This window comes from Capsicum annuum, chromosome 11 (assembly GCF_002878395.1).
Source record: "Capsicum annuum cultivar UCD-10X-F1 chromosome 11, UCD10Xv1.1, whole genome shotgun sequence".
Taxonomy (NCBI): Eukaryota; Viridiplantae; Streptophyta; class Magnoliopsida; order Solanales; family Solanaceae; genus Capsicum; species Capsicum annuum.
In genome coordinates, this window is record NC_061121.1 from 81,204,202 (window position 1) to 81,221,398 (window position 17,197).

Below are 17,197 nucleotides of genomic sequence, written 5' to 3' on the forward strand. Positions count from 1 at the left end.
AGATTCACAAGTCCATTTGCGGAACTTTCTAGAAATCAGTGGCATTCATATCTAAGGGTGTGTCAATTAATTATGTTACATTGACACAATTCCCTTTTTTACTATTGGGGAAAGAAAGGAAGTGGGTGAAAGCTAAGATGGAAAGTTCAATCACAAACTGGGATAACTTAGCTCAAAAATTCCTCATCTGATTATTAACATCTGGCAAGACTACGAGACTATGCAGTGATATTATGTGCTTCAAACAGAAGCCAGATGAGAATTTATATCATACATGGGAGAGGTTAAAAGCTCTTTCTTGGGACTATCCACATTATCATTAGTCTAATGAGGCACTAGCTCATACTTTTGTTGAGGCATTTGATCACAACATGAAAATTTTGCTAGATTTAGCTCCAGGTAGTCAAGCATAGGAATTGACGTATGATGAGCTATATACCTTGTTTAACATAATTGTACAAGGAAATCTTAAGTGGCATTCTGGCTCAAGAAGTGCTCTGAAGAAGGTTGTAGGGGTGTTACAGATGGACCAATTTACTATTATATTTGCTCAGATTAATAAACTATAATATTATTTAACTATCAGCTAAGTAATATAAAATAGAGAATTAAACAACCTGGAATAATAACGAATGCAATTCATCAGACAAGTACTTAGTGTGAGATTTGTGGCAACATTAGTCATTCAATAGTTATGTGTGTGGAAAATCCTGAGTCAGTGATGATTATGGGCAATGCTCAAAGGCTAAATTATGGGAACACCTACAATCTAAAGTGGCAGACTAAGAAACCAAATCCATCATGGAACACTAATAGCAGCAATTTCAGCAGCAGAATCAGTCCATGACTCAAACTAACAATATTGTAGATACACTGAAAAATATTTTGGCAGCTCAAGCACAATTGGCAGTGGCTATAAATACCCAGTTAGCGGCTATAAAGAACTTGGAGATGCAGGTTGGGCAGACGTAACAGGCAAAAAATGCCAGGCCTGAAGGTGGTTTGCCAACTAATACTAAACATCCTAAGTAATAAAAATCACTTTGAGGAGTGGTATAGAGCTCAATGAAGAACCTCAAAAGACAACAAAGAAGGCAGATGCGAAGATAGCTCCTAAGCATGTAGATGACAAAGCTATTGAAAATTTGAGGAAGTCTGAGTACTCAAAACCAAAAGTCCCTGAAAAGATGAAGGAGAGACCACCACCACCTTTCCATAGAGGCTTAGGAAAGAAAACAAGGATGCATGCTTCAAGAAGTTCTTTGACACATTCAAAGAGCTTCACATTAATCTTCATCTTTTATAAGTTTTGAATAGAATGTCAAAGTATGTTAACTACTTAAAGCATGTGATCACTAAAAAAAGTAAATCTGCAAGGTGTGGAGACAGTAGCACTCATTGAGGAGTGTAGCCTTATGGTTATGTAGAAAATTACCAAAAACCTCAAAGATCCGGATAGTTTCTCTCTCCATATTCAAATTGGCAACTATAAGGTGGTCTACGCTCTTAGTAATTTAGGGAAGAGTATAACTTGATGCCCATCTTCTTGTTTAACACTTTCTGCTTGGGGAATCTAAGACTGAGCTCATTGATACTTTAATTGGCAGACCAGACCCTATCCCATCCTTAAGGAATCATAGAGGATGTTATCATCATGGTTAGTAAGTTTATTATTCTTATTGGCTTTATTATTTTAGATTTTTAGGTAGATACAATCGTGCAGGTTATCTTGGGACATCATTCCTAGTGAACAGAGAAGCATTGATAGATGTGAGAAAGGGCTTGCTCACAATGAGGTTAGATGTTGAAGAGACGATTTTCAAAGTGTATAAAATGCTCAAAATGCTATCCCACTATAAAGATTTGTTCATGATTATATGATTGACAGGGATAATCGTGGGGTGGTGGAGTTTACTGCACCAAATACCTATTCAAACTTCCTCATTGAGTAGCCCAAGCCACAACCACCTAAGCCCAAAATTATGTAGATTAATTAACCTGATAAGGCTATTATTGAGAGAGACATTGACCTTTTGAGTTGACACTAAAGAACTAAATAAGAAGATGCCCTTCAAGTAAAAGGTAGAGAATAAAGAAAAATGGATGAGTTCTAAATTGGGTCGTATCGTGACACTAAATCGGGCATTGATTGAGAGGCAACCCAAGTTAAGGCTAGTTTTTTTGTAGTATTTTTTTATTTTTTTACTTCACTAGTTTTGGTTTTATTGAGTCACAGGTTGATGGGAAGTCTGAGTACCAAAAAAACTGAGCTAAGAAGCATGACGAAGACTAAGTATGGAATCCTCAGACACAATGGATGTATAAATAGGCTACTAGCTAGGCCTAGTGGCCTCAGGGAGTATTTTTATCTCTACTTTTAAAGTATACTTTAGGTACAAAGTAGATTTTTAAGTGTGGGATAGGGAAATTTCAATTTTTAGGAGTAATTTAATTTTTTTTAAGATTAAATGGGATGTTCTTATTGGTACTATGTGTAATTTCATGATGCAAGTGTTTTGGTTGGAAAATTATGTTGATTGTGTGAATTACTACATTTTAGACTTCTAGGCTCATGTTTATAACCCTGTACTAGTTGGCTTAATGTTGAATTCATGTGATTGTTTGGTTAAGAGTCTATAATAATCCAACTTGAGTTTAACGTGTGCCATATGCATGTAATGTTTTTGTATATTCCCTATTATACTTGATGTCTAGAACTTACCTGGGTTATGTGCAAAGCAAAATAAAGAGTGCGAATTTAGGAGATTATACAGGCAGTTCTTTGATAGCCTTGTATCATACCTTTTTTTGACCTACCCTTATGGATAATCCTAGTTAACTCCTTTGTGCCTTTAGCTTTTTCTTTGGTAGCCTCATATGTAGGCTAATCCTCTTCTTTGATTGACCTTAATTTGATAGAATGCTCCTAAGAGCTTTAGCGTAAAATTAATTAAGTTAAGGAGTTGGAAATTTAAGTAGGAGAAAGGTAAAATTGAAGCATCAAAGTGATAATTATTGGTGTGTATAATTTTTATGTGTTATGGTTGGGAGTTTTGTAACGTAAGAATTTATTCAGATTGAATAAGTTGTGAATTATTAGAAAATACTACCACCATGGTATATGTAAATGAGCTTAATTAGATGGGGAAAAGCAAAATATGTGGGTAGATAAAAGTGGTGTATCTGGGTAGTTGGATATGAATTGAATGAAAAAACTGTGATGAAAAGCACTGAGGGAAGATAGTTACTATTCTTGGCCAAAATAGTTCCTATCGGTCCCTTAGCCAACATTACAATCCTTAGACCTATTTGATCCTAAGATTTAATATTCTGATATTAGTTGAATACTATACTAAGGGAAAAACTATGGTTCATCTTGTGTAACTTGCGAATTCCTTGTGAGAGTGAGCATAATTTAATTCTTGTACCCATTCTCTTTGAAATTGAATTTATGCAAGTGACTATGGGAAACACTCTTATAGTGAGGGAACATGTTTGATGATAGTTAGGTAATTTGTATAATGTATGTGATTAACCAATATGTATGAGTTTTCCAACTAGGTGAGTAAATTCTTAAGGGTAGGATGTTTTGTAGTAGTATTCTTGAACTTTCAATTGTGTACATAACATGCTTAGTGCAGAAACTTGCATTCTATGTAGTATTGTATTAATAGATTGAGTGTCTTACTTTTTGTATAAGTTTAGAGTTTCCTCATTTTATGATGCTTAAAGTAAAATAGTTGTTTGAGGACAAACAAGGCTTTAAGTGTATGGTGGTGATTAAAGGTGGATTTATGCACCACATTATTACCCTAGCTTATTGAACCTTGTTTTGAGGACATCTTGTGCTCTTAATGTGTTAACTATGATATAATTGAGAATCTAAGTGTTTTAGTATTTTATTACAATGTTTATGGTGTTTTCCAAATAAGTTTGTACTTAATTTGGTCACTTAGAGTTCAAATGAGAAAACAAGTGTTACTAGCTTAAGCTAAGTGTTGTTGTAGTTGATCGCGATGGATTCTAACCTTTATAATGTATTCCTAAGACTATTATTTTGTATTTTTGCATGTAAAAACTTGTTTATAGTGTTCGAAGTGCCATTGAAATAAACCAAGAGTAAAAACACTAAGTTAAAGATCAAAGTGGGAAAGACTAGTCTTAGCTTGAGTTTCTAGTTCACCGTTCATGATATTGTGTTATTTTGAGATCTAATCCGTGGTTTTTGATGATATAGGATGGTTGGTGATTTTATATTGATGATATATGGAGGATATACAAGATGAAAATCAAGGGGAAACAACACCAAAAGGTTTGCGATGGAAGACAACTGCACAAGGCAAAGTGTAGATGTCAACTGCAATTTTTGGTGAAGCCTTGCGATTGAGAGGTGATGAAGCACTTATTATAGGTAAGAAAGAAATGTTTCTCACCCCTTATTCCCTGGGACTAGTCAACGCACAGCGGATCACATTGCCACACCGGACAAATCATCCTCCTATAAATAGGACGCTTGTACACATTGTAAAACACCTCAGACGTCTTGGAAGCTTGGAGAGGGGCTGATAAACACTTCAAATAGGGTTATTATTTCTTTAATTTAGTTTTTATGGATTATAATATGTCTTTATTTATTGTGATTATGATTATGTCCATTTGTGGCAAAACGCCCCCTTTCTGGGGTTAAGGCCAAGAACATGACTACTATTGCTTTGAATTGTTTTTTTTTAGATTTATTATCATGTTTGTTGTTTATTAATCCTTGTTTTAGCTATTTTAAGAATTTTCAACCCTTATAATACATCTATTGTTGTCTTGTGATCACCAAGAGGGGGAATGAGAGAATAGAACATGGGAATAAGTAGAGTAAGGTTCTTATTCTTTTATAAAATAAGTAATTTGAATTAGTATCTAGGATATAGATATAACTAGAATCTTTTCTTGGTTCATTTTCAAGATGATAATGCATCAAAATGTATTATTACATCCCCGTTCAATGATTTAGTTTCAATGTCTAGTTAGGTAGTAGGTTAGAGGTTGGGAGACCATGATCATACAATAAACCCTGTGAATCAACAACCTAAAGAAGTAATCTAATGAATGAATTTCAATAGCATAGTATGATTGTTCCTAGAGCCTTAACCATTGGTTTTCATCCATTGATTGTCCAAAATATGTACTTTTTCATATTATTTTAGTTTACTTTTAGTTTATATACTTTCAAAACTCTTTTGGCTACGTTGCATTAGGTAATATCAATTGTTAAACTTCAATTGGATAGTTTTGTAACATGTCTCTTAGGGGTTGATATTCAGCTTTATTTAAGGCCACTGTATTACTTAGTGAGACTACATAAACTTAAGTGTACGCTTAGAGCAACAACAATGTAGAAGGAATGATGGCTCCTATCTTGGTGGGCTCAACAAATCCCAAATCTTCCTCCAGATCATCATATGGTTGAAAGTATCAATAGGCAGGGATTACTTGAGTTCTACCCCTTCTAACTCTATCTCGATTTCCATTGACCTCTTCTCGATGATCTATTCTATGTGTATACCTCACCATCTTTCCCTCCTGAGTTATATGATAGGCCTCTGCATCCCTCACTCTATTGTCTTTCACTAGAAATTTATTGATAGTTTGATCTATATTTTCTTCAATCACACCAAGCAGAGAGGGAGGCACACTATTTGGGTTATCTAATAATGCCTAAACTACCTCTCTTTATAAGGATAAAATGACTGCTGTCAAAATATATTAAAAGAACTAGGTTATGGTTGATACTATAAGGAATACGTCAGAAGTCCTTCTCTAACTTATGAAAAACACCAGGCAGTGTAGAAATGTAAGAAAAGGGGGTTAGTAGTAAATAAAAAGAAGACACAAGAACTGGATGTTTTTTGTTGTAATCAATATAGGATGAACACTAGGCTTGTGTTCTCCCTGGCTTCTAACTCTGTAGACTTATCGTGCACTATCAAACTATTCCAATACCTTGCATGCAGAATTTGATCAGTTATGTACCATCAAGTGTTTTATGGACTCATTGATGGATTTCACCCTTTACTTTTTAAGTCTCATGATGTCACCTTACTCACCCTCATCCTGGATCCATGTTAACTGTTATGTAACACCCTGTGTGTGTTGTCATTGAAAAATTTCTGAAATGTTATCCTCACTTCCTTAATACGACTTACCCTTACAAATAGAAGGTCATTTTGACGGGTCCTAGGCACCCAATCGTAGCTTAAATAGTGTGCGTATGACTAAGTTCTATGCTGAGTACTAGTGCCGCACTAAAATTCGTAAGGAATCCTTATGAGTCATTGGGTTCAAATCATAGGATGTACAGTGTTTACAAAAAATGGGTTTTGTGTTGACTACAACTAGACCATACGAGTCATAGAGTCCCATTATGAGTCATACCAGTTGAGTTGTAGGGTCAACAATGTATGGGTTACCTAGAAACTATCTAGGCTATGACTTATGGTGATGATTCGTAATGAAACCTTTGAGTCATATAGTGACCTGTAGTCATTAACGACTAAATTCTAGTTTTGAAAGTGAGGGCACTTTGGACAATTCCTTTACTACCCAATTGAAACCCCATGTTCATAAAGCACTTGAGAGGGGTCATTTCTAATTCATAACGTAATAAAATACTTCTAAAACTCTCTCAAGTCTCTCAAGAAACCATACTTAGGGTTTCCAAGCGGTAGATTATCTAAGGACATAAGAGTGGAATTCTCTCCATAAACTTGAATATTTTAGGTATGTTACTCATACCAAATTGCTTATTCCTAAAGGCATGTGGTATTAAGTGTTGTTCATGAGATATTGATGTTGGTTTTAAAACAAAGGTTGGGGATTTTTAATATTTATTGATTGAACAATGTTTCCCATGGATTATATATGATTATTCATTCTTTAATTATGATTTTGAACTTATGGGTGCATGGGATTATGATTTTGAATTTATGGGTGCATGGGTATGGTGAATGAACTAAGGGATTATGATTTTCCCCAAACTTGTTACTTTTGACATGGTTATGACCTCAACCCCATATTGTGAAATTGGTTTTGAATATGAAAAGTATGAATATTGAACTATTCTTGAAGTATTGCATAATGTGAAAAGATAGTGAGGCATAACGATTTTGGATTGAACCTTAGGGGGTTGTGTAATTCCCCAAGCTAATTTATAATTGAACTAAGGCGTTATGAATTTCCCTAAGTGATGATAATTTATTTGGCATGTTGATGTTACCTTGCAAGTGTAGTTGGTATGACGATGCCAATAATGTATGCCTAAATGTGTATCGTGGTTCAATAAATGAGAATTGTGTTAAATATTTAAATTGGGTTTAATGAGGGTTGTGTAGCTGAGTCATGAAAGTGGAGGTCTCAAGGGGTTAATACTAGAAACCACAGTTGTCGATGCGAGGGTCTATATGATCAAGAGGTTCGAGTTGCCCGTAGTAATATCATCTGATTGGGAAGTTTGAGTCCCCCACATTATATTATATGATTTGGTGCTTGTGTCACCTAGATTAAAATATCCTAGGTTTTGACCCTGAGAAAATTTCCTGGAATTCCATTCTCTGGACCTAATACGACTCATGGGTAGGGGTCGTATGTTGGGATACGAGTGGTATGGTCCTGTTGTATGTTGACCAGTGTTATTTGGTAGGATTTTTTGGTCACTTGAATGGGTACTACTTAGGGGTTTGAGTCATAGGGATTGGTAAGAGTCATATCTAGGACTTGTACGGTGGGTAGTGTTTGATCTTTCTGGTATTTCTTTCTGCTAAAGATATGGGTCATTGGTACGGATCATATGCTGTGGTCACGACTTGATAGGATGAGTTGTAGACTGGACAATATTTGATCCAAGGGTTGAGGCTTGGATATGAGTGGTGTGTACCAATTGTATATGAGGGTACGACTCATATGGCTCAGTCGTATCCCTGTGATGGTTTTTAAGGGATTTAAGTAGGGGTATTCTGGACATTTGCCCTACTTACCCTAACTAGGACCCATGACTTCTAATACACTTAGGAGGTTATTTAACCTATTATTCTATTCATTAACACTTAAGGACTAATAAAAAACACTTCATAATTCTCTCAAGAGATTTTGGGGCAAGAAGGTTAGGGTTTCATCTTGAGGATTGCTTTGGGGCTTGTCGTGGCAATTCCTTTCTATCAATTCTTCGGTATAAGGCATAATTCTATTCTCTCACTGTAATTTAAACTAAAGGTATGGTTTATATGATTGATTTCATTGTTTTACTATTTCATGATTATGGTTTTCAACTATTAATTAAGGTTTTTGATATTAAATGTTTGGTTATGGTTTCCTATGGTTTTAAGTATGCTTTCATATACATTAATAGTGGTTTTGGAAAACTAAAATCGCATGGTAATGGTTTTATGGTCCTTGGAATTGTTTTTTGTTATATTATGCCCCTAAGGTGTTTGATAAAATGCTTATAAAGATATATTCATTAGATTGGCTTCTTTTAATGGAACTCTTGAATGTTTTAAATGAGGTAAAGTAATTATACATGGTTTAAATTGTTTAAGAATTCTAAGGGATAAATGGTTATGCTTATGGAGAACATGGATGTCTCCCAAGTGGTTTAATATGGTGTATGGAAAGGGCAATTGAAAGTCCCCTTAACCTAAATGGTTTGGCTATGGATATTACTTGCACGTAATGGGTGTATGCTGATACCATTAATATTATCCATGGTTAATAAAGTGGTAAATGAATTTGGCGGGTTATTTGGAAATAGTTTTAGTTGGACATTAATGGTGGGGTATGTAGGAAAGCCATGGAAAGTGGCAGTTCCTGGGGGACCAAAACTGGAAACTCATATTTTCCGATATGAGGATTGGTCTTAGTAGACCATGTGCATGATGTCACACTATTGGGGGATGTACTATTCATCCAATGGGATACTTTCCTGGTCGTGCATCTGTACACATTGGGCCCTTTCAACAGGGAGAGCTGAACCCATATAGCCCGTGGGTGGTATAGTACGGCCAAGCTACACAGCCAGGTAAAGGTTTTCAATGTATGCTTATAACGCCCTGAATCTGGTACCCGGAATGCCATACGGTTCTCATGACCTCGAAGGACCACAAGCTAACCCATGACTGATATCTCTACTGAACACTACATAACATACTTTATAAATACGGAATAAAAGACTGAAGGGCCATAAGGTTCAAATATCTGATAAAACAAAATATCTGAATAATATGGTATCACCATACCAAAACTAAAATAACTGTCTGAACATTCTAGTCTAAAAACCTCTAACTATCTAAAAATAATGGAGTTGATGGGATATGTCCCTAACGAACTCCAGACTACAGAATAATTAAGTAATAAAATAATTATACTATCTTTGAATGATGAGGACTCGCAACTAGTCTGGCTACTGAACGCCCGATCTACTATGGATGCATTGGAGCTCGTGCTTCTGAACTATGGTATAAAACACCATAGCACAAATTCATCAGTACGATTGAATATACTGGTATACAAGTGAGGTAGGCTGAATGCAAGGCGTTTATATGCATAAAAAATACTAACTGACTGAATAACATAAACATAAGAATACATGAATGAATACGTGAACTATAACTGAGATCATGACATCACTGAATCTTAATATTGATAACATAAGTTTTGTATAATTGATATACTATTATATGAATGACTGTGTCTGACAGTCTAGTTTCTAATGGAACTAGCTAGTTCTGTATTGAACTAGGTGACTGTATCTAATAATTCTGAATTCTGTGGACTATCGGAGTTCTATTACTGAGACTAACACTGAGACTATAACTGTGGTAATTTTTCATCTAACCCACATACCCCAAATAAGTTATTATAGCTGAGTTGGGGTCCAATCTGTAACCCTAATTGAAAGGGTGTCAATACTATGCCACTGGTAAAGAAAAACTGTAGGTGGCTCTCATCTGACAGTGTCCCAAAAAGGGAACAGTGGGACCCTCATATGACAGTGTTAATCCACCTCATCTGCCACTGTTGATGTCTCAAGCTACGCTAGCTACATAGTTTTATAATGCAAGGATTTTCTTCTAAGGATCATACCCTCAACAGTCAGTGTGTGCCCTCATCCTTAGGTTCACTCGGTGCTAATTCCTACTCCCATCTGAATAAAAAATGGAACATGATTAACTAAAATAAACTGTACTGGGTTAAGTGAGTTCAGCTGACTGACAGAATACTACTTAGATTACTGAGTTACTGAGATTTTTGAGATTACTGATATTTCTGAGTTTTCCTAAGTCATGAGTCTGACTGAATTCTGCTGAGCATGGCTTGATCGAGAGTATCTTGAAAACTGACACTGGCTTTAGGCACACAACTAAATTGTCGGTTACAAGTACCCCTAGGACTCGATAGCATAAAACTGACAAGACTGGACATTTCCTGGACTCACTACCATAATCAACAATCCATAATACAATCATTGGGGAATTTTCATTATGCACTTGATTATCATGGTTTGGTACATGAATAGTAATGTATATAAACCTGTCATAATTTCATAGGGCTAATCTCATAAATAATCAATCAAATAATTTCAATGCATAACAATAAAATGGAAGTCATTTTGAACATACGAGTAAATCATGGGTTCATCAATTTGGTCATAATGAGTCCTAAAGCATGATTCTTATTCTCTTGGGCATTTTATCAAACACTTTTCATGCATAACCTTAGGCTTAGGCATATACACTAGTTCATACATCATGGTTACTTTAATAAACTTAATTTAAAAGTTTCCAATTCACATACTAGCATAATTTTGTGAAAAGTACATAAAGACTCCAACTTGGGATTCATACAACCATATCAACATAATTAAAATCAACCCACCACATGGAAATCACAATTCATTAGTTTAAAATAGGATTCTTGAGCTTCATGGGTGAAAGAAACCCATGAATCAACACTTTCCAGACCTGGGTGGATGATTTCTTGAAGATTGGTGGAGGAAAGCTTGAATTCTTAACTTGGAATTAAATACCTAGGGTTTCTTGTTCATAGGGATTGATCTTTGAGATAAACTCTAATTTGGTTTTATAGATGAATAATGAAGTCATGAGCTCTGGGCTAGTATAATTAGGGGTTAAAACGGATGGAAAAAGACCCAAATACCCTTTTAAAAATGGCTTAAAATTGTTGATCAAAAATGGCGACAGTTTGGGCGACGGTCCATCGCTGGCTCTACGGTTCGTCAGTCCTGACCATTGTATTTGGCCAGAACCTAAACTTTTTGCCTTGTCTGGGATAGTTTAGGTGACATTCCATCGCTAGCTCAACAATCCATCGGTCCTGGCCATCACACTTGACCAGAAGTTCGGTTCACTACCTTAGTTGCAACGGCTTAGGCGATAGTCCGTCACTAGCTCGACGTTCCGTCGGCCTGACCGTCGCTTTTGGGTTGTTCCGATAGTTCTCTATAAAACGTCTATAACTTTTTACTCTAATATTGGATTTGGATGAAATTGGTATCGTTGGAAAGCTAATTCAATTTCTATTGGGGAAATTCTATTTGATTTAAACATTAATCTTTTAGGAAGTCATCACTAACTCTTCTGGAGACTAGATTTGACATAATGAAAGTTTGAGTTATTATAATATCTCCTTCTTGGGATCATTCATCCTTGAATGGGACTGACTAGACTGTGATGGCTAATAGAATGATCTTACTTAAGGGACGTGTACATTTGAGCATATTTATATTACTGGAACTTTTGATATTCTGAAATCTCATACTAAATATGCATGTCTAATGCATGGATATGTGATGGATAGTCTTCATGAATGCATGACTGAAACTACTTAGAAGCTGAGTTTCTCGTGACGAGAATGCATATTTGATGCATGAATATGTGACTGACATGATACATGAACATATAACTGGATATCCAAAGGTATTTGATACCAAGTTTATAACTAAAATCTGAACATAAAACTAAATAAGCTTGAGAAAAGCTATTACCTAGGGCTGAGTTTGAGTTTGCAGAGAAGAGGTGAGGATACTTGGTCTGCATGTCTACCTCTTCTTCTCAAGTAGCTCTCTCAATGGACTGATTCCACCAAACAACATTAACTAAAGGTACTTCTTTGTTCCTCAGTCTGTGAGTCTGGCAATCAAGAATTTCCACTGGGATCTCTTCGAAAGAAAGGTTATTCTAAATGTCTAATCCCTCTACTAGCAATATAACTGCTAGGTCACCTATGCATTTCTTTAGCAAGGAGACATGGAACACTGGATGAATTGAGGCTAGATCTGAAGGCAATTCGAGCTCATAAGGTACCTTACCAAAACAACTAAGAATTTTGAAGAGATCAACATATCAGGGACTGAGCTTTCCCTTCTTCCTGAACTGATTCACTCCCTTTATATGAAAGCTTTTCAAGTACACATAATCACCAATCTCAAACTCAAGATCCTTTTTGCAAACATCTGCGTATGATTTTTGTCAGCTCCGAGCTATCTTGAGTCATTCTCTGATCAACTGAACTTTCTCTAAGGTATCGAATACTAAGTTACGCCCTATAACTAAGGCCTCACTAACTTTAAACCAAATGATTAGAGATCTGCATCTCTTACCATACAGAGCTTTAAATGGAGCCATCTGAATGATTGAATAATAGTAGTTATTGTATGCACACTCAATCAAAGAAAAGTGATCATCCTAACTATCCTTGAAATCAATTGTATACGATCGCACCATATCTTCTAAAGTCTGAATGGTCCTTTCTGCTTGACCATCTGTCTAGAGATGAAAGGTTGTACTGAGATAAACTTGGGTACCAAAAATCTTTTGGAATGCTTTCCAAAAGTGAGAGATGACTTAGGTACCTCTATATGAGATAATAGATAATGGAACATCGTGCAATCTAACCAACTCCCTAATATAGAGTTTGGTAAAATCCTCGGCTGAATAAGAGGTATGGACTGGAAGGAAATGAGCTAATTTGGTCATCCTATCTATAATGACCCAGACTGAATCATGTTGGCAATAAGTACGAGGAAAACCCATCTCAAAGTCCATGTTCACTTCTTCCTACTTCTAAGTAGGAATACTAAACTCCTGCATGGACCCACTAGGCTTCTGATGCTCTATCTTAACCTACTGACATATAGAGAATTTACCCATGAACTATACAATATCTCTCTTAGTAGTCCAAATAAGAATGAAGAGATCCTTATCTGATAGTATTAATCCACCTTATCAACCCCCATCTATCAGTGTTGATGTCTCAACTTATAATGTTTATATAGTACTAGAATGCAAGGATTTGCTTCTAAGGATCACACCCTCAACTGTCAGTGTCTTCCCTCATCCTTTAGTTCACTCGGTGCTAATTTCTACTCCCATCTGAATAGACATTGAAACATGATTAATTGAATTAAACTGGACTGGGTTTAGTGAGTTTCATTGACTAATAGAATACTACTGAGATTTCTAAGATTACTGGGATTTTTGAGTTTTCCTGAGTCTTGAGACTGACTAAATTCTACTAAGCATGGCTTGACTAAGATTATCTTGAAAACTGACACTGGCTCTGGGTGCACAGCTAAATTGTCGGGTACAAGTACCCCCAGGACTTGATAACAAGAAATTAATAATACATGACACTTCCTAGACTTATGACCATAATCAACAATCCATAATACAATCATTGGAAAATTTTATAATGATTAATATTGTAAGCACTGTCCCATCTAGGGATAATTTTGAAGGGGTTCATTCTATGTCTAGACTACATCTTCAATCTTATGGTCCTCTTCCTGATAGTGCTGGAGTTTTTACTATTCCAGCTAGTTCTCCTCAGGTCCTTCAGGGCAACATGACCAATACAAAATTTTGTCAGTCTATTTATGTTATTGCCCAACTAGTTAGTGCTCAAGCTGAGCAGGGTGTGACTGGTGCTTTCTCTACTGAGTACATCAGGGTTGGTCAATCTATGAAGATAGATCCTTCAACCTTTACTGTAGTTAAGGTGTAAGAGGATCCATACGGCTTCTTGGATGAGATAGAAAAAATCTTTTGAGTGATGTACGATACTAATGTACAGGGGTTTAACCTTGTAGCTTATCATCTCAAGGATATAGCGTATTAGTGGTATGTGGAGTGGGACAAGGATAGAGGTGATATTATATAGAAAGGGTTATAAGAGGTCTTTTCTAATGCTTTCTCGTATCAGTTATTTCCTCAAGAATTTATGGAAGATAAGGTGGGGGATTTGTGAACCTTAGGCAAGGGAGGATGTTAGTAAAGGAATATCCTTTGAAATTACATCAGCTATCAAGGTATGCTCCTGACTTGGTGGCTGATATGAGGTCGAGAATGAGGAAGTTCTCTTCATGGTTAAATAGGGATTTGATATTAAAGAGAACGACTGCTTTACGAATTAAATATATGGACATCTCGAGGTTGACTATTCATATGTAGTAGGGTGAGAATAAGAAGAGGAGGCACACGGAGTGTGAGGATAGGTAGGGAAAGAGGAGCAAGTTTTTTATCTAAGAGGTTCTCAATCCTATGGTGGTAGAGATAGTGGTAAGTGGTAGAAAAAAAAGTGGGGTAGTTCTGGTTTCTTTTCTACTAGTGCTCTTTATCAGTCGGCAAATCGGGGTCATCAAGGTGGGGATAATTCTCGGGCACAGATTGCCCAATCTCAGGCGAGCGGAGATCAGTTAATTTCTTCATGTTCCTTCTTGTTGATTCTATGGTCGTCCTCATTGGGGTTATTGTAAGGAAAAAAGGGACAAATGCTTCAAGTGTGTCCAGGTAGTCCATCGACTAAGGGATTGTTTGATTAATAAAGTTTCTATGAGGGAGAATAAGATTTATTTTGCTTCATCTTCTACTCCTACACCTGGTGGTAGGGTATCTGCCTCTATTACTATTCCTCATTCTAGTATTAGTTGGAACAGGTTATATGCTTTGGTGTCCCAACAGGAATTCGAGGCATCACCTAATATCGTTACTGGTACGTTACAACGTTTCTTTTGTGACATATATTATTTGCTTAATTTGGGATCTAACTCTTTCTTATGAGACTCCATATGTGGCTTTGTCTTTTGGTTTTGATCTGGAAGTTATTTCAGATCCTTTTTCTATTTCTACCCTAGTAGGTGACTCGATTATTGCTAAGAGAGTCTATAGGGGGTATGTGGTATTTGTTGGTGGTAAGCAGACCTTGGCGTATCTGTTTGAGTTAGATATGGTAGATTTTGATATAATTCTAGGTATGGATTTGTTCTATTCTTATTATGCATCTTTATATTGTTTGACCCATAGGGTTATCTTTAATTTCCCTGGTGAACCGATTATAGAATGGAAAGGTAGTTCCATAGCTCCTGGGGGAGTTTTATTTCTTATCTTAGAGTACAGACATTAATCTCCAAGGGTTGTCTTTATCAATTGGTCCAGGTTAAAGATTATAACTCGAAAGGTCCTTCGTTGTCTTTAATCCTTGTGGTTAATGAGTTTGCATAGGTCTTTTTGGATGATCTTCCTGGTGTTCCTCCAGATAGGGAAATAGAGTTTGGTATTGATTTGCTTCTGAACACTCTTCTAATATCTATTTCTCCATATAGAATGGCTCCAGCTGAGTTAAGGGAACTCAAGGAGAAACTTAAGGATCTTTTGAATAAGAGGTTTATTCGTCCTTGTATTTCTCCATGGGGTGCACCGGTGTTGTTTATGCGCAAGAAGGATGATTACCTTTGGATGTGCATTCACTACAAGCAGTTGAATAGGGTGACAGTCAAGATCAAGTATCCTCTTTTGAGGATAGATGACTTATTTAACCAGTTGCAAGGTGCCAAGTTCTTCTCTAAGATAGTTCTTTGGTCTGGGTACCATCAACTTAAGATTAGAGAGGTAGATATCCCCAAGATGGTTTTTCGTACTCGATATAGGCATTTTGAGTTCTTGGGGATGTTATTTGGGTTGACTAATGCTACGACAGCATTTATAGACTTGATAAACAGATTGTTTAGGAAATATTTAGATCTGTTTGACATTGTGTTTATTGATAATATTTTGATTTATTTAAAGAGTGGGGTGGATAATGCTAATAACCTTTGTGTGGTGTTACAGACCCTAAAGAAACATCGGTTGTATGCCAAGTTCTTGAAGTATGAGTTTTGGTTGAACACTATGACTTTCTTGGGTCATATAATTTCTAATAAAGAGATCATGGTAGATCAACAGAAAGTTATTATGTTGAAGAGGTGGTCTAGGCCCATGACTCCATCCAATATTTATTGATTCTTAGGTTTAGCCGAGTATTATAGGTAGTTTATGGAAAGTTTTTCTTTGATAGCTAATCCTTTGACTACGTTGACTCAGAAGAAGTTAAATTTTTCTTGGTCGGATACTTGTGAAGGGTGCTTTGAGAAGTTGAAAGATAAGTTGACTTCGACTCCAATCCAGACTTTGTCGGAAGGCAATGATGGGTTTGTGGTTTATTGTGATGCATCTTAGGTAGGTTTTTATTATGTGTTGATATAGCATAGGAAGGTGATTTCCTACGCTTCCAGGTAGTTGAAGGTACATGAGAGGAATTATCCTAATCATGATTTGGAGTTGTTGCCGATTGTGTTAACTTTGAAAATATGGTAGTGTTATTTGTATGGTGTTTACATGGATATCATTTCTGAGCACAAGAGTCTTCAGTATGTGTTCACTTAAAAAGTGCTTAATCTTAGGTAGAGATGATGGCTTGAGCTTCTTCAGGATTATGATATGAGTCTTCACTACCACCCAAGAAAGGCTAATGTGGTACGTAATGCTCTTCGAGAGTTGTTAATGAGGACTTTAGATCATGTGAAGGAGGAAAGGTGAGAATTGGTGGAGGATATTCACCATTTTTCTAATCTTGAAGTTCATCTCTTAGACTCTAAAGATGGTAGTGTGATGGTGCAAGAAGTGGTTTGATCATCTCTTTGTTCAGATATTAAAGAGAAGCAAGTGTTAGATCCTGTCTTGATAAAAATCAAGAGTGATATTAGTGGGAAAAAGGTAGTGGTGCTTCAGAAGTTATGTGTTCTTCAACATATCTTTATTTTTTTTGAGTTTGTTAAAGGAAAGATTAACATCTTTGCCTCTTTGTTTTCGAACTTTGT